Raw genomic sequence first — 16,102 nt, 5'->3', positions numbered from 1 at the left:
TCTCTGGCCACCACTGCATTGAGAAATGGCGCCGGTGGCCCTTTGCCCTTATCATGTGACAGGGCAAAGGTAGCACCGGCGCCATTTTGTTTCCTGGCTCCCGACGTCACGCGTGTGGGAGATCACCCCCGGATCCCCAGGGACCCCCAGGGACTTTTGGCCAGCTTGGGGGGGCCTCCTGACCCCCACAAGACTTGCCAAAAGTCCAGCGGGGGTCCGGGAGCGACCTCCTGCACGCGGGCCGTATTGCCAATCTTCAAAATGGCGCCGGCGCTACCTTTGCCCTCACTATGTCATACGGGCGACCACAGTGTCCCGGGAACGCCAGAGAGGTCGGCGGGGACTGGAAGAGGCCGCCATTCTTCCCAAACTTGATGGAGCGGGGAAAAAAGAGGTGAGCATGAGAGGTTGCAGCCGTCTGTGACCGAAAGTGTAACACCGCCACCTTGGCTTTCAGCTGAGCCTTGATGTTCCGGTACCTGTGGGCCACCTGCTTCCTAGTTCGTTGGACTCCACTCTTCCTGGAGATGCCCTAGGCTATATTTCACCAAATCTGGCTTTTGGCTGCCTTTGAAGTCTTGGCTGCTCAGATGCCAAACAGCATGGCATAATGCTCCAGGACCCCTCCAATGATCATCTCATTATCCTGGATGCTGAACTTGATAGCCCTGAAACAAGGGCGTCCTGCTGCCTGGCTGCCAGAAGGGGGTGCTACTTCCACTTCCGGAGAGGTGTCCTCCCTTTCCTCATTCTACCTCATTCTACCTCATACTTCCCTCTCCTCTCCCTTCCTCCTCCCTCCTGCCCCTGCCATGCCAACTCCCTTCCCCTCTACCCTCTCTGTCTATTTCTAGCCTGATGTTTATTTATTTATTTATTTATTTATTTATTTATTTATTTTAATTTTTTATATACCGGAATTCCTGTATACAATACAAATCAGTCCGGTTTACATGGAACGAAAAGATAGCCCTGGTCTGGGAAGTCAGATCGGGGTTTTTTTACAAAGAACATTGAACAATAACATATAATACATTCATAATACAAAGAACATTGAACAAGAACAATAAATCCTTAAATATTTTCGTAATTTAATTAAAATTAGGCCAATGGCATGTTGAACTTAAGTTAAATGTAAGGTAAATTGAAATTTAATTTTGCATAAAATTGCATATTATTAACTGTAACACTTCTCCTTCTTCCATCCTTGCCTGCCTATTCTCTTCCTCCTCCCACCTCTTATCCCTTCTCTCTTGTCCCTGTCCCTAGTCCTACTACTCCTTCCCCTAGGATTCCTGCCCTCATCTTCCCTCATCCTCTCCTCCCTCCTCCCCCTACTATCCTCAAGCCTCTCCTCTCCTCTCTCCTCAAGCCTCTCATGCTCCATTCTCCTCACTACAAACACCACTCCTTCACCACCACTTCTCCACTCTTCCTCACTCCTCCACCACCACCACCACTCCTCCTCACTAAAAGACAGACAGATAAACTGGACTAACAAATAAAAACTTTCACTCCAGCAGAGAAGACAAAAGACCAAGACAAAGGGAAACAGATGGCAACAGAAAACAAGACAACTCACTCAGTAATCACTATAAAGAACCTCCACCTAGCCACCAACAACATCTACCTACCTCCTCTTTCCAAACTCCTGACATACCCTCAAAGAGGCAGCTGCAGGAAGCCAGGATATATAAACTGAAAAAATAACACACCATGGACTAATTTACACTAGCTGCATAAAATGACGCAGCATGCACTGATGCAATGTGTGACGTGCTCACACAATGCGCGGCACGCTGACACAACACTCCCTGTGTTGACACAATGCCACATAATTGCATGTTTTATTTACCTATGCGATGCGGCAGGCTGAAATTTGCCTAGCCACGCACTTTTTTTTTTTATCGCGGGCACTATTTCCGCTATATTTATAGTGATTTGATGAATCTAGGTCTTAGTGAGGTCCTTGGAATAGAGTTATGTTTCAAATCTTTTTATCAAGAATATACATAAAAAGAATAAACATAGCAAAATAAGCAAGGCCTTGGTGAACACTTCTTAGAATAGTGTTAATACCCACCTCTACCTGAGTCAATGAATTAACCCACAGGATCATCACGATCTCATGTCTCCGCACTCACACATGAGAGGAAGATGGACAGAACCTGGTATAATATAAGGAATATTTATATGTCCCGGATAACAACTTGTATATTAACTCCATTCTATGACTACAAATAGATAACTTGTGAGGAACTTTCCATATATGTTTCCAATACAAAGCCCCTAAAGTCAAGTACAGGACAACATTCCATTTATCCATTAACAATGTTAGGTGTGCCTCCTCTTCCAAATTCCAAATAATGGATTTATACAACACAAAAATTAACCTTCTTCCTTCTTCCACAAACATGAGGACCTCATCAGGCTTTTTTGGGGTCTTATGGCTCCAACTCATCCCTTCAGTTCTGAACAGTGCATTTTTTATTGTGTATATTGTGTGTGTCTGAGTCATCTCCAAGTCCAAAGTTAGCTTTCAGATCACAGAATGACATCCAGCCCCTTTCATCCCATAATTGACCAGAATATCACAAACCAACACTCCACCAATCTGCCACATCAAGCTTACGGGTAAAAACTGATATGCTAGGGTTATCTTTTCATAAAGACAAAGGTGCAAGCCCCTCTTCAGGGACACCAATTCCCTTACAAAAATCTTTCCAAATCCTCATATTTGTGACAATATAGTTAGAAAGATGCACATGATGAACATAGCAATGGCAAATCAATCTCCTCCGCCATGCCTGGAAGTCTGGATTTTTGTGTTTGATCCAGCAACTAAATTCCCCAAAGCCTAGGGAATTTAGTCACTGTCAGAGTTAAAAATGTTTTTCAGGAGTTTCTCACCCAAAGAGATCCAAAGATCCATCAAAGGCCAACAGAAGGAGTGGAGTGACATTGATTCCTGGAAGAAGGAAAGAAAATGAGGGAAAGGAGAACTGTAGCACTTATCTGGTGTTAATTACCACATATTGTCAGGATATTCAGGAGGAGTTTTGATAAGGAGTAGTCATCTGAATCAAGCTATGACAAATGGGATTGGATTGTATGCCAAAGTTAAATATCCTAAGCCCGTTGAATTGAAGGTGGGCTGTGGACTCTCGGTAATGTCCTCAGCCCAGGGTTACTCCAACAAATCATAAACTATTAGGAAGAGCTTCAGAAAAGAGAGAACTTAAAGCTGCAGCATCCTGAACTTGCTTTACTGGGTTATCAGTATTATCATCTTGCTGCAATTAAGTTAGGACCCACTGGTGTATGTAAGTTAGAGCTTGGTGAAAACTAGAGTTCTGTTTGTTTTTCACCGTTTCCCCCTTTCATTATTTGGATATTATGTTTTCTTTGTAGTAAAAGTCTGTTCAAAGCCTTACAAACCTGTCTGGGGTTTGTCTCCAAATGGATTTATTCTGTGTATACCATGGCAGGAATGAATTGCGTATTGGTCTCAATCTCTCAAATTTACTGCTGAGGGAATGTTTGTGATTCCTTAAATTAACCTTACCTGAGAGGCTACACTTTGATAAACCACTGTTTACATTTGCATAGCTCTTTGATGTGCTTGGTTTTTTTTTTTGGGGCTATGATATATTTGAGGCTTCATTTTGAAAACATTTTAAATTTTATTCCAGGTACAGAATGTGTGGGAACAATACAGAACATTGGAGACTACATGAAATTTGCTGTTAGATTCCAAGCAATCTGATTGGATGGAACACAGGACATTAATCTGACAGTAGCTTTCCATTTCATAGACTTAACTGTTCTAAATATTTGCAAGATTTAAAATTATTTATTTAACAGATTTATAACCCGTACCCTGCAAGACTCGAGGTGAGGAATAATTCAAACATAAAATTCAAATAATACAACATATATTTTAAAGACATATAACCACTATCCTGAAAACAAACCTAAAACAAACAATTTTAGCCCATAAGAGTAATAATCCATCCAGTTTGCCTGTTATTCCTGCCAACACTGTCAAGGATATATGCCAGCTGCCAGCCATAGAGCTTAACTGCCTGTATGATATCCTCTTTATCCAAAACACTTTTGCCATCCCCTCCTTTTGTACTTCATCCTTCTGGGTAACTGAGCATGCAAGATTTATTTTGTTCACAACCAGCACTCTTTCCCTCCCCTTCCATGTCGAAACACAAATCCAATCAGCCACCCATATCATTGTGGCTGTTATCTGAACATGTGGTCTTCTAGATCCTAAAGGCCTTCCCAGATGGTGCACATAGTCTCCTAGATGAACCTAGCAGCATGAAGACCTCTGTTAGTGTTTTCACTGTTCTTTCAGCTTGCCAGACAGATCAACCTGATAAGTCTTCTTCTATCACTTCACATTTTTTTGCAACTAAGGATTCTCCTCGCTTATCCCATGCCCTCTTGACATCAGTAAAAGACTTCAAGAGGGCACTTGATGATCACAGAAAATCCTTAATTGCAAAAAATGTGAAACAATAGTAAAAGAATTAGCAGCTGGATTTGCCTGGTGGACTGCACTTTCCTTCTCTTTCTCCTCCTTCTCTACTTCTTTTACCTTCTCAGCAGATTTCGGAGGCATGTGCTTTCAGTCTGGTTTTTCCGCTCCTGGAAGTCTCTTCTTTCATATTTTCTAACAGGAATCCAGATGCTCTCTCACTTCTGTCCTCACCACTAACAAGCAGCTCCATGTGCCAGGCAGGCATACCTTTACAGAGTTTTGCAGCATGGTGGCAGAGACTGCATGCTCAGTCTAGTGTACACGTGCTATTTATCTTTCCAAATGCAACATAATGTGTTCACACTAGTTAATCACTGCATTTGTTAGGTTAATGTGTATGAAAATAACATTGACATGCTTTCAGGGATATGTTTTACTGCGCACATTTTGTTAAATAGCTTCAGTCTAAGAACCTGATTCAAATTTTATCCATATGTAGTTATCTTCCACTATTGAAGACATACGTGCTCATGAGAAAAGAAGGCCAGATTTGCTGCCATCATGCCCCTCGGATGATGGGGCGCCCTCTCTAAGACTCCACTACCTTTGAACTACCAACAGAAGGCACCTCTGGCTATTCTGTGCTGCATGCCTCCTTCTGACAAAACAGAAATCTAAAGCCGTGTGCATGGTGGAGGTTGCTATCCTTACATAATCTGTGCGCCTAGGCAACTTTGAATCAGGCAGTTAGGGCTAGATGTACTAAGCATTTTTCTCGTAGACACATCATATCAGGAGAGCAGTAATCCAAGCCATTTCTGCAGGTAAAACAGTGTTATTCCTTTAGAAATAGGCTGAAAATAATCCACATTCTATGCAGGTAAAAGCAAGCGCATTCCACGATGAGCTTACTTTTACCTGCTTACCGTGGAGGCATTCCTGGGGTTGGATTTAGTGCAGGAGAGTCAACAACACCCACAATTTCAGATTTTCAGAACTACACGCACCGTTTTCCCTGGAAAAAGTACCTACAGAAAAAAGCAGGTACACCACTCTGTGGGAAATTGATATAACTTATGTGCATATTTTCCAGATAACTTGCAAGATGTTACAAAACTACCCCCTTAGTTATTATGCTTCTCCCGCTCCGCCCCCCTGCCCCCTGCCCGTAGTGAAAACAATCATGATGGAGGGGATACATAGGGAGGAGGCAATTTAACGTGGTCTCTCTGCAAGATGGTTTGAAGAGAGCCTGAGGGTTAATAAAATGCTTTTCAAAATGGTTTTGGAATCAGGATTTGAAGGCAGCAAGTCAAGCAGGGGTAAGATGCAGCCAGTGAATGTATGAGAGAGGGACAGGACTGAGGAAACACATGGGACTGACTAGAGCTTGAAAGGTGGGAAGAAAGTAAATACTTACATTCAGGCACAGAAACTCGCCTTGACCTACCTATGAAGAAGGCGTGAACTAAATGCATAATAAATAAATAAATAAACATATGGACAGCTTGAATCTTGATTTTGCCTTGGAAAAAGAGAACGCAAACAGAAAGGTAAAGATTGGAGAAACCATAGCCAAGTCTTTGAGCCTGGAATATAATCCTGACGGCAGCATCTTAGACTGTCTGCAGAGGAAAAAGGAAGGATTGGGTACTGTACTCAGAAAGGACAAGCTCCTGGGGGAGGGCTCTGGCAATCATACTGATGAAGAAAGAATGGATTTTCGCCATATTGCATAGCAAGAAGTGTCAGCATTTAGCTAGGACTTGAATGTCAAAGGAGCAGAGGAGACAAGTTAAGGTGACTTCAAGAGAATAGGTTTATGGAACCAAGGGGATGCAAACAGAGACAGAAAACGGAGGCGGCAGAATGAACGTGAGAATGAAGATAGTATAAAAAGTGTCTTGTAATGTGGTGCCATTTTTGTAAGAATAGAAGCATCTTATGACATTATATACCATAAAACATTTTGTAGCTGGAAAATGACAGTAATTTTTTATTGTAAATATTAGGTGCCCGATGTTCAAAGTGTGTTCAGCGCTATTTAGCTGGATAAGAGGGACTTATGTGGCTAAGTAGCAGCCACTGAATATGCACCTACGATCAGCGGTCTCTGCCTAGCCATATAAATCCCTTATATACATTGTAATTTAGCAGGATAAGTTCTAACTGGCTTGGGGATTCATTTATCAAATTGCATTATGGCATTTTTGCATGCGTTAAGGCATTTTTGCATGCGTTAAGTGCCTTTAACACATGCGAAAACCCCTTAACGTATGCAAAAACCCCTTTAATGCCTGCGATAGCACCATAACGCATGGTGTGATGCAAATCTGAAAAAGAGGAGGAGTGGGCTGGGCTCACAATTTTGCGAAGCCCTATCGCATGACTTTAACGCTGATTTTAACTACACCGTTTTCATTAGCGTTAGGCCGTGCGATAAGTTGCATTAGGGCTTTGAGAACATTGTACAAATCTCATGTTTAGGTGAGTTTCCTCACTCCGAAGGTCCTCAGATTTTCACAAGAGAGCACTGAGCTGTTCGTACATCTCACTTCGAATGTCAAAGTGGCCCCTAACCCCTATACTAATACCTAAACCTCACCTCGAGTTACTAGGGGGGCCTCCCATAGGGATATAAATACCTATCTAGTGTGAAGCTACCATGGCTAGTCTCTCTCGCTCTCTCTCCCTCCCAGTGGTATGTAGGAACTACAACAATTCAAAAAGGTTAGCATTTCACATATGTATTAGTGTACTGTGCATTTTGATAAATCCAGGCCTAAGTTACTTAAATGGGCAGTTTTGAATATGTAACCCGACTTTCTTTCAGAATACAATATTCTCCATATCAATCAACATGGATTCAGAAAGGGACACTCTACAGAAACACTCCTGTTATCTTCTTTTGACACTTTTTTCCATGCATTTGATTCATACACAGATTACATCATAGTCTTTTTAGATATTTCAGCAGCATTCGATAGAGTTGATCACCAAATTCTCATCTCAGGCCTTAAAACTATAGGCATCACAGGAACAGTCTTGAACTGGTTTTCATCATTCCTCTCTGATCGTCCTCAGCAAGTTAATTATAATCAGCATTCTTCCACTCCTTACATCATCAATTCTGGTGTCCCTCAAGGTTCATCACTATCTCCCATACTATTCAATATATATCTTCTTCCTTTATGTAATATTCTATCTTCCCTTAATCTATAATTCAAAATCTATGCAGATGATATCCAGTTTTTTGTCCCATATAAAACATCCTGGTCCGCCACACTATCCATGGTTTCTCTCTATCTATTCACCATTAATTCTTGGCTCTCTCATAATCGGCTCAAATTGAATCCTTCAAAAACTGAAATCATATACTTATCCTCTATTTCAGATCCTTCAATAGGTCCACCATCACATTTAATAATGAACAATACTACCATTCCTATAACACGTTATACCACAAACCTAGGAATAATTATAAACTCAGACCTCTCCTTGAAACAGCATATCTCCTCACTCACTAAAAAATCCTTTTACAAACTACGGCTTCTAAAACACCTTCGACCACTACTTTTCTACCGCGATTACAGAACCATTCTTCAATCCTTAATCTTCTCTGGTTTAGATTATTGCAACGCTCTTTACTTAGGATTACCAGATTCTTCACTTTACCTTCTTCAACTGATTCAAAATAGCGCGGCTCGGATACTAACCAGAACTTCCCTACGCAATCATATTACTTCAACTCTGCAATCATTACATTGGCTACCCATAAAGTTCAGGGTAAAATATAAAATTCTCTCAATCATTCATGGTTTAATTCATAATCCGACATCCACATGGCTCTGTTCTTTACTACGGATTTACAAACCTGCACGACACATAAGATCACTCACTCAAAATCTCTTAGATATTCCCTCACCCAAACAAGCCAGATTAGACATTACCAGAAAGAGAGCTTTCTCAGTAGCCGGTCCAATACTTTGGAATTCACTTCCAAATCTTTTGCGGTTAATATCAAATCCCTCTCATTTTAAAAAATCACTTAAAACTTATCTTTTCCAACTTGCATTTAATATTCCCACCCAATCAGATCAAACTTAACATTTAACATACACCAACCGAACTATCTATAGCATCCATTCATCACACTCATTTCATCATATTCCCTTCCTTTTCCTTTCCACTCCTTCCTTTTCCCCTCCCCCCCTAGCCACGCCATCGATCTCTCATCTCATCCCCCTTCCCCTTTTTTCCTCAGGAATAATAAGTCCCACGGCAGTAATATTTTACTTTTATTTTTTGAGTAATTGATTTATTTTTATGCTAGAATCTCATCTAGCTATTGTTTATTTTTATGTACATTTTAAATTTAATTTGATTTCGATTGTTTCTTTAATTTTTATTTTTTTTTACTTTTTGTAAACCGTTTTGACAAAATTTATTTTTATAAAACGGTATATAAATGCTTTTAAATAAATAAATAAATAAATAAATAAATAAACCCATAAATACTAGTAGATACATTTTCAATTCCTTGTATGCACTAAGGGGCAGATTTTCAAAGGGGTATGCGCATAAGATACGTGGCCTTGGAGGGAACGGAGGCAGGCTGGGCGGCTCCGCACGTGCAGGCTGCCGATTTTGCGCAGCCTTGCATGCGCTGACCCTGGATTTTAATAGATATGTGTGGCTACGCTTGTATCTATTAAAATCCAGCATACTCTTGTTTGCGCTGGGTGCGCGAACAAAAGTATGCGCGTGTGGACTTTTTAAAAATCTGCCCCTAATTGTGTAGCCCTAATCACTAGCCATGTTAATATATGAGACATTGTGAAATAACTAGATTTCACCGAAATCTTGATTTTTACAGTGAATAAGTTGTTTGGGTTATTTGATTGCTCTCCATTGATATTTTTTTAGGAGTTCTATAGAAGTGTGACTTGAGAAATAATATCTTGGCCAATTAAACTGCATATGTGAATTTCTTGGCTCATCAAAAAGTACAGATTGTAAACGCTGAATATGTTATCTCCTTTATTTCTAACTATATGCAGAAGTACATTTGATTTTATAAATCTATTTTTAAGGTAAATCTTTACAAAGCCTAAGCTCCATTTCCTCCCACAACATATGTAGACACTAATGACATTTCAAAGAAATGAAGTTCTCAATTTCACCTCTCATTCATTTTTATGACACCAAGATATCATAAGAGAAATTCAGCTTATGGGCTTCCTTGTGTTGATATGATCATTTTTATTTCAGAATAAATTGATAGCAGTTTTAACAATATTTTCTGTCATTCATTTTCTGAAGGTCTTTTTAAAAATCATTTATTTATTTTCACATTGAGCTTTTGCCAAGAAATAAAAACATTTGGGGTTTTTTTTCTTTAATAAGTAGAAAAAGTCATTTAGCTGAATAATGAAATCCAGCTCAAAGAAAAGGAGTGTTTGTGGAAGCTCTGGGAATACCTCAGAAACCAGAAAAATGAATTAAAAAAAAAATCCGAATCTGTATTACAACTCCCGCCCCCCCCCCCCCCATCCCAATCCCTCCCCAAGACTTACTAAAAGCCCTGGTGGTCCAGCGGGGTCCCACGAGCGATCTCTCCCTCTGGGCCATTGGGCTGTCGGGCCTGCTACGAATCAAAATGGCGCCGATGGCCCTTTGCCCTTACGATATCACAGGGGCTACCGGTGCCCTTGGTCAGCCCATGTCACATGGTAGGAGCACAAGATGGCACCGGCCGTCCACTGCTCCTACCATGTGACAGGGGCCAACCAATGGCACCGGTAGCCCCTGTGACATCGTAAGGGCAAAGGGCCATCGGAGGGAGAGATCGCTCGTGGGACCCTGCTGGACCACCAGGGCTGTTAGTAAGTCTTGGGGAGGGATCGGGATGGTGGTGGTGGTGGGGGGGGGGGGGGGGGGAGGGGTTGTAATACAGTAAATTTGAAGGGTTGGGGTGGTTTTGTGTTGTTTTATTTTTAAATAAATGTGCCCCTTTCCCCCCATACTAACCCGAAAAATGGATTTTCCCCAAAGTTCGGGGAAAGTCCGTTTCGTGGTTCATGTCCTCGAACCACAACAAATTAGGCAATTTTGTTGAAATTGCCTAATTCATGATAAATGAAAGCACATCTCTACTGTATTGCAGATCTTAGTATTATCTGCAAATGGCCAAATTTAACCTTCTATCCCTTCCACAATATTGCTTACAAAGATATGGAACAGAACCGTTCCCAAAACCAAACCCTGTGGCACTCCACTTAACATGGTTTTCTCTTCAGAGTAGGCTTCATTTACCATTACACTCTGGTTCCTATCAGTCAACCAGTTTGTAATCTATGCTACCACTTTGGCACTCACTCCCAAGCTTCTCATTTTATTCACAAGCCTCCTGTGTGGGACCGTATCAAAAGCTTTATTGAAATCCAATTAGGTGCTCTTCCACAATCCAATTCTCTAGTCACCCAATCAAAAAATAAATCAATAAGATTTGTCTGATCGGACCTTTCCCTGGTAGGAGACAATATGGAGATTGTAGCAGTGCTGGTAATTTTTATTGTCTCTGTACAGTGAGGTGAACATAGCACACTAATAGACTGAAGATAAGTAGATTCTTACCAGGCTTCCAGTCTTTTTGGTTCTGTTTAACTAAAGGATTTTTTCTGTGAAGAGTCAGTCAGTAGTGCAGTGTGTACGACAGACAGTTTTCATACAGTAAGTGGGGATACTGTAACAGTATCAGTAATCTCATTTGTAATATCTCCAATCCTAGTAAGCAGTAAGCAGGGTACTTCAACAAATTACATCATGCAAGGAAAAGGGGGAGGAGGGAATTGCAGGCTTGCCAGCTTTGGCAAGAGCAGAGAAAGTGGTGTAGATCGAGCCCAATCTAGTAGCAGGGATATAAAAGGCACTAGTCCTGTCCCCAAATTGTAGTGCTTACCCCGCCAGGATGGCGGAGTTAATAATCTGTTAGTGAACTGCTGTTAGATGCTCCTGTAAGGAAGGAGATAGCAATCTGTTATGGATCAACTCCCCAGGGAAGAGGAGTTGGCAATCTGTTCAATGATACTCTTCTGAGGAGAGGAGCTAACAATAGGTATATTGTACTTCGCTATAGAGATAGCAATCTATCATGCCTCCGCTATGGAGTAGCAATCTGTTATATATAGGCTGCTGGCAAGTCCCATAGAAAGAGAAGGTAGCTATCTATATAATACTTCTGTAAGCGGTGTTAGTGGTCGGTAGTGGTTGGCTCCCACAGAGTGATAGTAGTGTAAGGAATGACCACTTGGAGGAAATGGTGAATCCCTGGGCCGATGGCAGACGACAGCGCCCCCAGGAGGAGATCCTGAGAGGAACCACCGGCTAGGCTAGAATATGAGATAAACACAAATAGTTCTTTATTAGGCTGGAAGCTGGACCACCAGAGATGGCAGTAGTCAGTCGATGTGTCCAACAGGGCTGAAGTCCTTCTGATACTGGAATATAATCTCTAGGGGTGTGCATTCGTATTGAACATAAATGTAAAACGCTACTTTTTTTTTTTTTTAACTTAAAAAAGTGATAAGACATAAACGATCGGATTTCCAACTTATTCAACATAGCTATGTTGAATAAGTTGGAAATCGCGATTGTTGATCCAAAATAAAAATTTAAACCCCTCACCTTCCTTAATCCCCCCCCCAAAGACTTACCACAACTCCCTGGTGATCCAGCGAGGAGTGAGGACGCCATTTCTGAAAGCCTTTCCGAGGAGCACGTGACGTCGGCGCCACGTCAGAGTGATGCGGCGTCACGTGATTCCCAGCGGGTTCGCGCCGGAACACTCGTTCGGCCCAAAAGGAACTTTTGGCCAGCTTGGGGGCCCCCCCAAGCTGGCCAAAAGTTCCTTTTGGGCTGAACGAGGGTGCCGGAGGGAACTCGCGGGGAATCACGTGACGCCGCGTCACGCCGACGTCACGTGATTCCCCGCGGGGTCGCTTCCGGGATCCTCGTTCGGCCCAAAAGGAACTTTTGGCCAGCTTGGGGGGGCCTCCTGACACCCCCAAGCTGGCCAAAAGTTCCTTTTGGGCCGAACGAGGATCCCGGAAGCGACCCCGCGGGGAATCACGTGACGTCGGCGCCACGTCGCAGTGACGCGGCGTCACGTGATTCCCCGCGAGTTCCCTCCGGCACCCTCATTCGGCCCAAAAGGAACTTTTGGCCAGCTTGGGGGTGTCAGGAGGCCCCCCCAAGCTGGCCAATAGTTTCTTTTGGGCCGAACGAGCGTTCCGGCGCGAACCCGTGGGGAATCACGTGACGCCGCGTCACTCCGACGTGACGTGCTCCTTGCAAAGTTGGTCAGAAATGGCGTCCTGACCCCGCTGGACCACCAGGGAGTTGTGGTAAGTCTTGGGGGGGGGGGGATTAAGGAGGGTGAGGGGTTTAAATTTTTATTTGCACATATGGACATATACTCAACTCATTGAATTCTGTTTATGTCCATATTGACCGCAAATGGGACCCCCTTTGGACATATGTAGAGAGCAGCTCCATCACTGCTCTCTACATTAATGGTGGGGGTGGAAGGGAAATAGAACCAAGAGTTAAGAGAAAATGATAAGTATGAGAGAAAAAAATGTGTGAAGCTTGCTGGGCAGACTGGATGGGCCGTTTGGTCTTCTTCTGCCGTCATTTCTATGTTTCTATGTTTCTATGAACTTAAACTTTTGCTCTGCACATCCCTAATAATCTCTGGGTTGCTGAGCTGTAGAGAGAGACTAGAAGTAGTGAGTAGACAGGGTATACTGGATACAAGATGATACACTCACAATAGTAGATGTCTGCAATGGTCTCTATGCCACAGAGAGTCTTCAGTATATTTAGGAACAGGAGCCATAGGTGAGCACTGGTTCCTACAAACAGTCTGTAATAAGAACTCACAATAGCTGTATATGGAATGGCTTCTAGAGTAGAAGAGAATCTGTAAAGGATTCTAGGAACATGGGCCCTCGTGGACTGAGTACCGGTTCCTATCTGCAATCTTGCCAATGTAACTCTCGATCTCCGTACATGCGATAACGTTTTGGACGGAAGGGAGTCTTCAGAGCTATAGGAATAAAGGCCCTCGTGGAGCGAGTACCGATTCCTATCTACAATAGAACTCACTGTGTTCACGTCTGCGATCGCTTCCAGGCAATGAGGAGTCTTCTGAGTATTCAGGGACGTAGGCCCTCAAGGAGCGAGTACCGGATCCCATCTTGGCAATCTGAAATCAAGAAGAGAGAGCAGAGCCCCTGTGGAGCAGGTATTCCTGGTAAGTTTGAAAAGGCCGAGCAGTGGGGAAGGATTCCCCTTGCTGACTCGGATCGTTGTTGCAAGTATCGTAGACTGCCAAAGCAAGTCCTGTTGGAGTTCCTTGCTAACTCGTTAAAGGTTAGCAAACAAAGACCTTTTAAAGTGGAAATGGATGACGTCACTACAGGGGGACACCCCCGAGGTTTGCGCCCTTGCTGGTACAAAGTCTGGAGCGCGCGCGTGCGTGCGCCCTTACGTCATCAGGAACATGGCGGATCCATAGCGTCAAGCCAGCCCAGGGACACCGGGACCGAGAGGCAGGGAGAAGCCACGGCTGCATCTGTCCGTCAGAGCCGAAGGGAGTCGCTCCAAAGATAGAGAGGGTGGAGCGACGGGCGAGAAGAGGCACAAGCGCAACAGGCATCCACAATTCTGGCTGTCTTCAAGCATTTGTCCAAATCCTCATTCCTTACAGTACTTGCTGACACTTGGTCTTGCCCTGGCCATCTATTACTTAGTCTGTTGCACCACTTTTCAGGCTTTTGATACCTTTCTATCTCATCCCGCCTCAGCGCTCATGGTACACCTTGGGGGCTAATCTTCTTGTTATATTGCTCTGCTTCTTCTACTTTAGTTTTTAATAATCAACAGCACCACTGCTGCCACCACTGCTCCAAGCTAGTCTTAGAATCTTAAGATGCTTCCTCTACTGCTCCAATTGTCTACAAGATTCCTTCCAAATCCCCTTCACCTATGGTAGTTGCTGAGTCTTGCTGTTGCCCTTATCATCCATTGCTTTCCACACTTGCTCCACCACTTCTCAGGCTTTTGATACCATTCTTCCATCACCTCAGCTCTTGAGGTAAACCTTGATTGGTTTATGGGCAGTCTTCACAGTTCATTGCTTCTGCTCCTACCATTTCAGATTTTAATAATTGCTAGTTCCACTGCTGCTGCAGCACTCCAAGCTGGTCTTGGTACCTTAATGTGCTTCTTCCATTGCTCTGGTTCTCTATGAAGTTCCTTCCAAATCCCATTCCCCTATAGTATTTACCAACTCTTGGCAGGCAGAGCTCCGGAGTCTCAATGCATGGATGAGACAATGGTGCAAAAACTGAAAGGAGCAGCTGCTAAGGTTAAGAGTTTACATAAGGCATGGACCTTGTTTAAAAATGCCATCTTGGAAACCCAGAACAAATGTATTCCATGCATTAGAAAAGGCAGAAAGAAGGCTGAACGATTACTAGCATGGTTAAAAGATGAAGTGAGAGAGGCTATACTAGCAAAAAAAAAAAAAAAAAAAATCTTTCAAGAAATGGAAAAGCAATTGAAATGAAGAAAACAGGAAACAGCATAATCATAGGCAAGTTAGATGCAAAGCATTGATAAGGAAGGCAACGACAGAATTTGAAAAGAAGTTTGCCATGCAAGCAACAACTCATAATGAAAACTTTTTCAGATACATTTGAAGTAAAAAGCCTGCAAAGAAGTCAGTTGTGTTGCACTCGGGGATGGACCGTTGGCCTGGGGCAAGGGTGGAATGGCTCCTGAAAGGGAACAGAAGGTAACTGGCCCCAGGGGACGGAGCACTGAAGGAGACATAGGCTAGGTAGAGCTTCACCACTGGAAGCCTGAGGTCCCCCCGTGAGGAGCCCGTAGGGACCCGGGCTGCTTGGATTTAGGTGGGCCTTGCAGGGTCTCCTGGGAGAATGATAGTCCGGCACACCCACAGACACAGAGGGAGCACGGTCAAGTTCAAGTTGGAGCAAGGAGAACCAGAAAAGTGTTGGTGACGACAAGGTGAGGAACTGCACATGGTGAGCCGACGGTGAGATTGCTTCTGGACCCCCTCTGGACCACCAGGGACTTTTGGTAAGTCTTGCGGGGGTCCAGGAGCCATCTACTGCATTCACGCCATCGGCTGCCAGTAATCAAAATGGCGCCGATAACCTTTGCCCTTACTATGTCACAGGGGCTACCGGTGCCATTGGTCAGCCCCTGTCACTTGGTAGGAGCACAAGATGGCGCTGGCCATCCATTGCTCCTACCATGTGACAGGGGCTGACCAATGGCACCGGTAGCCCCTGTGACATAGTAGGTCAAAGGCTATCGGTGCAATTTTGATGTGAGGCAGGCCCGACTGCACGGAGGGAGAAATCGCTCACGGGACCGCTGGACCATCAGGGATGTTAGTAAGTCTTGGGGAGGGATCGGGATGGTGGGGGGGGGGGGGTTGTATTATAGTAAATTTTAATGCTTGGGGTGGTTTTTTATTTAAAAAAATAAAATGTGCCCCTCTCCTCGTACAAA

This window comes from Rhinatrema bivittatum, chromosome 6 (genome assembly GCF_901001135.1).
Source record: "Rhinatrema bivittatum chromosome 6, aRhiBiv1.1, whole genome shotgun sequence".
In the NCBI taxonomy this organism is placed as follows: domain Eukaryota; kingdom Metazoa; phylum Chordata; class Amphibia; order Gymnophiona; family Rhinatrematidae; genus Rhinatrema; species Rhinatrema bivittatum.
This window is presented reverse-complemented; position numbering follows the sequence as displayed.